General features: G+C 51.6%; 1 pseudogene; it reads left to right on the top strand.

The window, feature by feature from the left end:
* Positions 1–313: 313 nt before the first annotated feature.
* Positions 314–432, top strand: LOC112471470 (annotated as a pseudogene).
* The last annotated feature ends 6815 nt before the right edge of the window (positions 433–7247 follow it).

The following is a 7247-nucleotide window of genomic DNA, read 5'->3' as shown; positions in this document are numbered from 1 at the left end:
GGCCGTGTTTATACCCCAAGGTCCTGAGAGATGCTCAGGGAAGCAGACTCACCTATTTAATGGAAAGGCAAGTAGAGTCACCCACAGCATTTATACCGTTTCTTCTTCTTTCCCTCCCTGTCTACACACCACATTGCGATGAATGTGTAATGTGCTGTGACTTCTCTGTAAGGTCACAGCTGGCATTTATTGAACACTTACCATGTGCTAAACATGATGCTAAGGACCTATATCACAGGGTGCATTCAGCTGAAGGGAGCAGACAACCCATCTCCCAGTTGCTTTGAACAAGTGCTTTTAAAATTATCTCTCAGTCTATGGCCATGCCACCCTGAACAAGCCCAATCCCATCTGATCTTGGAAGCTAAGCAGGGTCAGGCCTGGTTAGTACTTGGATGGGAGACCATCTAGGAAGACCAGATGCTGTGTGCATAAGCTGACAAGATCCTTGCAATCTGTGAGGTCGACCAAGGGTTGCCTCGCCTAAAACAATTTTTTAAACAAAATAAATAAAAATAAATCATCTCTCATAGCAAGAAGTCTGGACATCGGTCATCTCAGGTGTTCTGCAGCCCCCAAATCCCCCTCTGCCAACCTCCTTCCACTTGGCCATCCTCAGATTTGTTTCTTGACAAATGGATTGACTGACTCATTGGTCTGGGTTGACTGTAACACATACTGAGTAAAGGTGGATAAAGTTTGCCTGAGAAGGCTTCATAAAGGTTTTCTCTGTGAAGGTTAGAAGACCAGCTGCATAGTACATTTACGAAAACCTTCTGCCCTAAGTATTTTTTATGTGTACCCTAAATACCTCATATCCCGGAAACTATTATTTATATGTTATTGAGAACAAAGATGGTTTATTTTGCACGCCATTTTATCCTTGAGGATGGGCTTCACATCCTCAAGCTGGATGCCTCATGGCCACAAGAATAGCTGCTGCAGCTCCAGGTATCCTAACACTTCACAGGCAGGAAGCAGGTAAAGCAAAGGCTTCATCCTCTGTATTTTATTCAGGAAGCCCCCAGCAGACTTCCCCTTAAACCTCGTTGGCCATACATGGGTCACATTGCTGCCCTAGAACTGGAAAAGAGGATAGGCATTGCCGAGATTGGCTTAAACTATTTATGATTCGTGTACTGGGCTGGGACACTTCGCTACCTAGAGCAAAATCAGAACTCTGTTAGCAGAAAGGGGGCACCTGTATGGGGTAGCCAGCTAACAATGCCACGTATTTTCTCAGGCTCACAACAGTCCACTGAAGTGGGCCTTATTTTTATTCCCTTTTTGCAAATGATGAAACTGAGACTCAGTCCTGTTTAGTAACTTTCCCAAGATCACACGACTGGTAATAATAGTGGGGGTTTAATCCCAGGTCTGTCTCCTGAGAGTGTGCTCTTAATTGCCATATGCCCTTAGGTACCTGCTATCTGAGTATAACCACCCCAAGCCATGAGCCTCTTGGGGGAAGAAGGGACCACGTCTTCTCTGTCTTTGTATTTCAGCAGTGTCTTCCAATTGACAGAAGCTCAGTTGAATTGCTTTGAATACAAAATCATTCAGTTTTGATACTTGCTGTTTTATAAGATGTTTTAAAACCAAGAGTGCAAACTTGCCAACAGTATCTTTAAAAAATACACCTATCCCTTCTTGTATATTGTTTTCCATTTACCCGTGCTGGGTTCCTGAAGTCCTGGGAAGAATTCCAATGTAAATATCAATGATGGAAATCTGGGGGAAGGAGAGGAGGGTGAAAGAATAATTGAGGCCTCAAAGAGTGTTAGTTCCTCATTAACTGTGGAGCGATGGAAAATTCTTTGTTCCTGCCTATTGGCGTCTTGCCTCCAGGATCTGGGTGGGTATTGCCCTTAGCCAACTTCCTGGTCAGGTCACAGACAGTCTGATCAGAGAGAGTGTGTCTGGGGAACAGAGAGTAGAACCAGGCTGAGTCCCCGGGAGTGGATGCAAGAAAAAGATGAGCCCTGAGCATCTGTGGCCCAACAAGCCCATGCATACCACTCTACATTCATCAGCTGACTTAGCACTCGTAATGACCTGTTTCCCATTTTACAGCTGTGAAAACTGGGGCTCAGAGAGGTGAAGTCACTTGTCCAAGGCCACACAGCAGAACTAAGATTAAAAACTAAAGCCCATGGACTTCTCAGGTGGAGTTCTTTTCCTAGTCAAGGGTGATTACTATCTCAGGGACCTTGAAGAAGGTGCTGAGGGCATGTTGAGGGCCAAGAAGGACCCCAGCCCATCCTCAGAGCTTTCACTAGACCATTTAACTCAGTGGTCATGAGCAGGGGTTTTGAGCCAGAGCCCAGTCTTGTACTATTTGGGGACCTGGACACTCTTCTTTCTGTCCTTAGCACAGTGGTTAATAGCTTGGGCTCTGGGGCCAGATGGCCTTGGTTCAAAGCCCTGCTCTCGCCAGGTAACCAATTGTGTGGCCTCTACCTCATTGTGCAGCTCTATAAAGTAGGAGCATGAGAGAACCAGCTCTAAAGGCTACTTGTGAAGATTAAGCAGTGCACTCAGCCTGATGCCTGGCACTTAGCAGGCACTCAGCTCTCATTCACTTTTGCTATTTTATGCCCCCAGAAAAGATAGTGCTGTGAGGTACCCGAGGCAGATTCTTCTTCAGGATACAATCCTCTCCTCCACCTCACCAGCTGGCTTTAGGGATAAAAGACCCAGGAGGGCTTAGGCTGATTTGGGTATGCAAATAAGGTGAGGCTAACACCACGGAATTAAAGGCAAATGGAACCCAACTTGCAAATTTGGGCATTTTCATGGAGTGTGGTTTTTGAGGCCAGAGGATGAAGCCCAAGTGAAGCTCCCCACCTACCACCAACCCCCACTGTAGACGGCCAGGCCAGCATACCCAGCCACTCTGAGAGGGACCATACTCACTGGTCACACAGATGCCCTTGGTCTGCTGGGCCAGGGCCGGGTCTGCCATAAGTCACGACCTCAGGGAGGGAGCCCAGAGAAATAGAGGACATGCCAAGGTCACCCAAAGAGCTGGCAAGAGGGCAGAGAGCCCCGCCTGTGCGTCTGCCCAGGGGCTGACCATGGCCCAGGTGTCAGGTGTCTTAGGCACAGTGCCCAGCTCTGCCACACTGGGGATCTGGGTGCCTTTGCCAGCTTCCCTAACCTCTCTTGGCCCCACCTGGGGACGTGGAAGGGACCCAGAGTACTGGGACTGACCTGGCAAGAGGCAGCGCCTAGGCTCTTGGCCACAATGACAGGATATCCCCAGGGAGTTGGGCTGGCCGCCACGTAGGGAACACCAGGGCGGAGACCTGGCACTGCTGATGAGAGGCGCAAATGGGCACCGAGGAGGGAAAGTCAGGACAGCTGGGCCCTGAGAAGGTAAAGGACAGGCCAGTGTTGTCAGGGAAACCATGACTACAGGCAGTGAGGGGCCCACAAATAGAGACCTGAGTTTTTCCTCTGTCACTAGTCCAGGAGCCAAGGGCAAGCCCGGGTCTCCTGCCACTTCATCTTGATTTGCTCCTGTGTGGGCAGTGTGAGCAAGTTCCTAGGGACGTGTGAGCTCTAGATACCATCTGCCCCACCCTCGCATCACAGAGACCCTGGGTCCGGAGGGGAGTGGGCTCTTTCTCAGATTCCCAGGAGGGCCCAGCCTTGCTCGAGGAGTTCACCAGCCCCCCTAGCCTAGCCCCAGGCCTGGGAGGCACCCTCTGGGTAAGGCTGAATCAGGGGCCAGGAATAGCTCTCCAGGCTAAGGGACTGACCAAGACAAGCCTTGCCCTCAGGTGCCCCCAGGCCAAAGGCCTTTCCCCATACCAGGAAGCAAATTCCAAGTCTCAAATTCCTTTTCAAGTTGTGCCTGAGGCTTACAAGGCTGGTCAGGTATAACAATTTAAAAGGCAAATAGGGGTTTTGTGTTTTATCTTCTTATAATCCACTGCCAGCTGAGGCGCTACAGGCAGACTGGTCAAGCATGGCCTGGAACTGGAGCCCCCTCCTTGCCAGGCAGGGCCTTTCACCTCATTGGCCAAGGTGCTGATAGGCACAGACTAGCAGAGAGACTATGCATTTGTGCCAGACACCGTGGCAGAGAAAGTGACACAGAGCTAAGAAGGAACCCAGCCTGCTGTGTGACCTGGGCAAATTCCAGCCCCTTGCTGGGCCTTAAACCCCTGTGCGTACAATGGGCGTGCTAACTCTTAATATATCCTGTGGTGAGAATGTCACAGCTCGAGAATGCGATGATACTCATTTGTTCTTTCACTTTCTAGTATTTGTATCTCCTTTCCTTTTCTACTCTTATTGCGTCGGCTAGAGCCTTGTTCATCTAACTAATATCTCTGAGAGTCTAGTAAATGCCAGACCAGGTGCTAGGCACCGAGATGCAATGATGAGTGTTACAGACACAGTTTCAGCGTCAGGAGATTCCCAGACTAGAGGGCATCTTTACAATGTGGCCTTCAGGCACTGGGCCTCCCCCATAGAGACTTTGAGATCATTCAGATGCAGCTCTTGTCCTGGAGTGACACGCAGCTGGGTGTTGCAGATGAGAATTCAGGCAAATATGGAGAAGCACACAAACACTGGGCCACTCAGGAGACACAGGTCACTGGCTCCTGAGGGGTCAAAGAGGACTTTTTGGAGCAGGCAGCATTTGAGCCTGGCTTTCAAGAGTGAGGAGGGTTTAGACAGGTAAAGATGAGAAGAACAAGTTATCCAGTACAGGACCCCGCACCGGCGAAGACAGGAAGGAAGGAAATCTTGGAGCAGAAATGGAGAAACAGGTCAAAGTGACTGAAGTATAAGGTGCTGAGGGGCCAGAGGCACCAGATAAGGCTGTCAAGCTGAGGAGTTGATTTTGAAGACCATAGGGAGCTGCAGAAGGCAGCGTGAAAATAGCAGCTGGTTGCTTTAGGAAGAGGAATCTGGTAGCAGCAGCAAGAAGAGGCAGGCCTAGAAGGAGGAGGCACACCCTCACATGATCCGCTCCCCCCTTCCTGAGGTCGAGAGGGTGTCTCTGTCCACCATTGGTAGGGAGAGGACGACTTCCTCTCTTCAGCCAGGCCGGGGAGATAAGGGGGCAAGAACAGGAAGTTGCTTCAAGGAGCTGAGGAGCGAGAAGCCTGGACCAAGGCCCCCACCCCCACCCTGTGCAGGACATTCTTGTAGAGGTGGATGCAAGGGGTAGGAGGCCAGGCCCCTCAGGCGAAAATGCAATGGTCCAGGTATCCTGGGCTAGTGGAGAGGTCCTGGGTGCCTGCTCTGTCCTGCTGCTGATAAGTCTCTACTTCCCCAGGTCCCTAAAGGCCAGTGTGCTCCCTTCCCAGGAAGAGGCCCTGGAGTTTTCCTGCATTAATTCAGTCACTGAAACACCCTCTCTGACACCTCCTGGGAACCGAGGTGAGTGGGGCCAGGTGCGTGCCCTCAAGGGGGTCTACAGACAGGGGAGCAGGCAGACAATGAACACCAGGGTACTGTGAGCTTGGAGGGTTCATGAAGGCTATGGGAGCCCTGTTGGCTTTAAGGGTGAGGGGTGGCTTCCGGGACTAAAGGAGTAGTAGGAATGAGCACTGAAAGAGGGGTGTTCTAAACAGAGGTGACAGCATGAGCGAAGATCTTCCCATTGTGTGCAGGGAACTAGATGTGGCCCGAATGTGGCAACATGGAGGAAGGAAGTGGTGAGGATGAATGGTGGGCAGAGGAAGCTGGATGCCCCCTGAGGGCAGGGCTGAGGGGAGGTGAGAGGGTGTGGATCCCCATCTTAGAGGACAGGGAAAGGCTAGAGGCACAGGGTTGGTGGGTGGCTCCAGGCCAGGTGGGGCCCTGGATCCAAGAGGGTTGGTGGGATGTATCAGGGATTTGAACAGTGGTTCCCAAGCCTAAACGATTGAAATAGAAGAACTCGGGGCTGGGGGCAGGTAGAGGTAGCACATATGAGGGTCTCCCACCCTGAACAGCTGGGAGCCAGTCTTCCCTGCCCCCTTCCAGAGGCAGGCTGTCAAAATGAGTGGGGATGGGGGCTAAGACAATGGACAGCAGGGTCTTAGGGAGCCTGGGACACCTGCCCTCTGGGCCCCCATGAACCTGGGGAAGAGGAAGGGAGACCCTCAAGTCTCCAGGGCCATTTGCATTTTGAGTCAAACCCATTTACAAATCAAAGTGGGGTGATTAGAGGGCAACTCTGTCTTCTCTAAGGATGGCCACTGGCTCAGCCACTCCCACGGCCTGCACTGACCTGACAGACAGGGAGACTGAGGCCCAGAGATGGGTAGGCACTTCTAAGGCCTCAAGGCCAAGTCGACTTTCCCCTGGCTGTTCCCTCAGCCCGGAACACCTCTCCCTCCCCTGTTCCTTCAGATTTCAGCAGAAGTGTCGCTTCTTGATCTCCCTGACTGGCAGAAATCCCTGCTTTCTGTCATGTTCTCAAAGCACCACTGGCCACCCTGCAGTCTGTTTCTAAGGGTGGTTACTTGGGATCAGTGACCTGCTCTATTCTCGGGTATGAGCTCAGGGAGAACAAGGACCATCTCTCCAGGGCCCAGCACTGTGTCTGGTGCATTCTAGGTCCTCGATAAGTATTTGAGAAGGAAAGAAAGAAGGAAGGGAGAGGAGAGAGGAAAGGAGGGAGGGAGGGAGGAAAGAAAGAGGGAAGGAAAGAAAGGAAGGAAGGAAGGAAGGAAGGAAGGAAGGAAGGAAGGAAGGAAGGAAGGAAGGAAGAAAGGAAGGAAGGAAGGAAGGAAAAAAGGAAGAGAAGGAGGCTGGAGGAGGGAGGAAGTAAGCTGTGACAACAACAGGGTCAGAACCCAGTCCTCCTGTTTCCAGCCCTCCCAAACTCTGGCCTGGCACTTGTCCCCTGAACTATTGCCCTAGGGTGGGGGTGGAGCCCCATGAGGCCAGGCTGTCCTAAGTTCACTCCCTGGCCTTGGAGGAGACCTCCCTGGCCCTGGCCCAGCAGAGGCATCCCAGCAGCTGAACACTGCGGAAAGCCATCAGCACATGGACAGGATGCCTGGCCTGGGAGTTCCAGCTGAAGCTCTTCCTTGGCCTTCCTGGCTCCTCATCCCTGTTTGAGTCCCATCCTCTTTCTGGGCCTCAGTTTCCTCTTGTGCACAATGGGGATGTAGGCCTTGATCTCTGTGGCTTCGTTGAGAGCCAGTCAACAGTGCACAGTTAAGAGCATTGAATACACAGAGTTGGGGTAGCCAAGGAAATGAGCTTGCAAAGTGAAGAGAAACTCTAGGGAGAGG

The sequence above is a fragment of the Pteropus alecto genome, unplaced genomic scaffold (genome assembly GCF_000325575.1).
Source record: "Pteropus alecto unplaced genomic scaffold, ASM32557v1 scaffold398, whole genome shotgun sequence".
Lineage (NCBI taxonomy): Eukaryota > Metazoa > Chordata > Mammalia > Chiroptera > Pteropodidae > Pteropus > Pteropus alecto.
The sequence above is the reverse complement of the archived record's forward strand: the minus strand, read 5'-3'. Positions and strand labels throughout refer to the sequence as shown.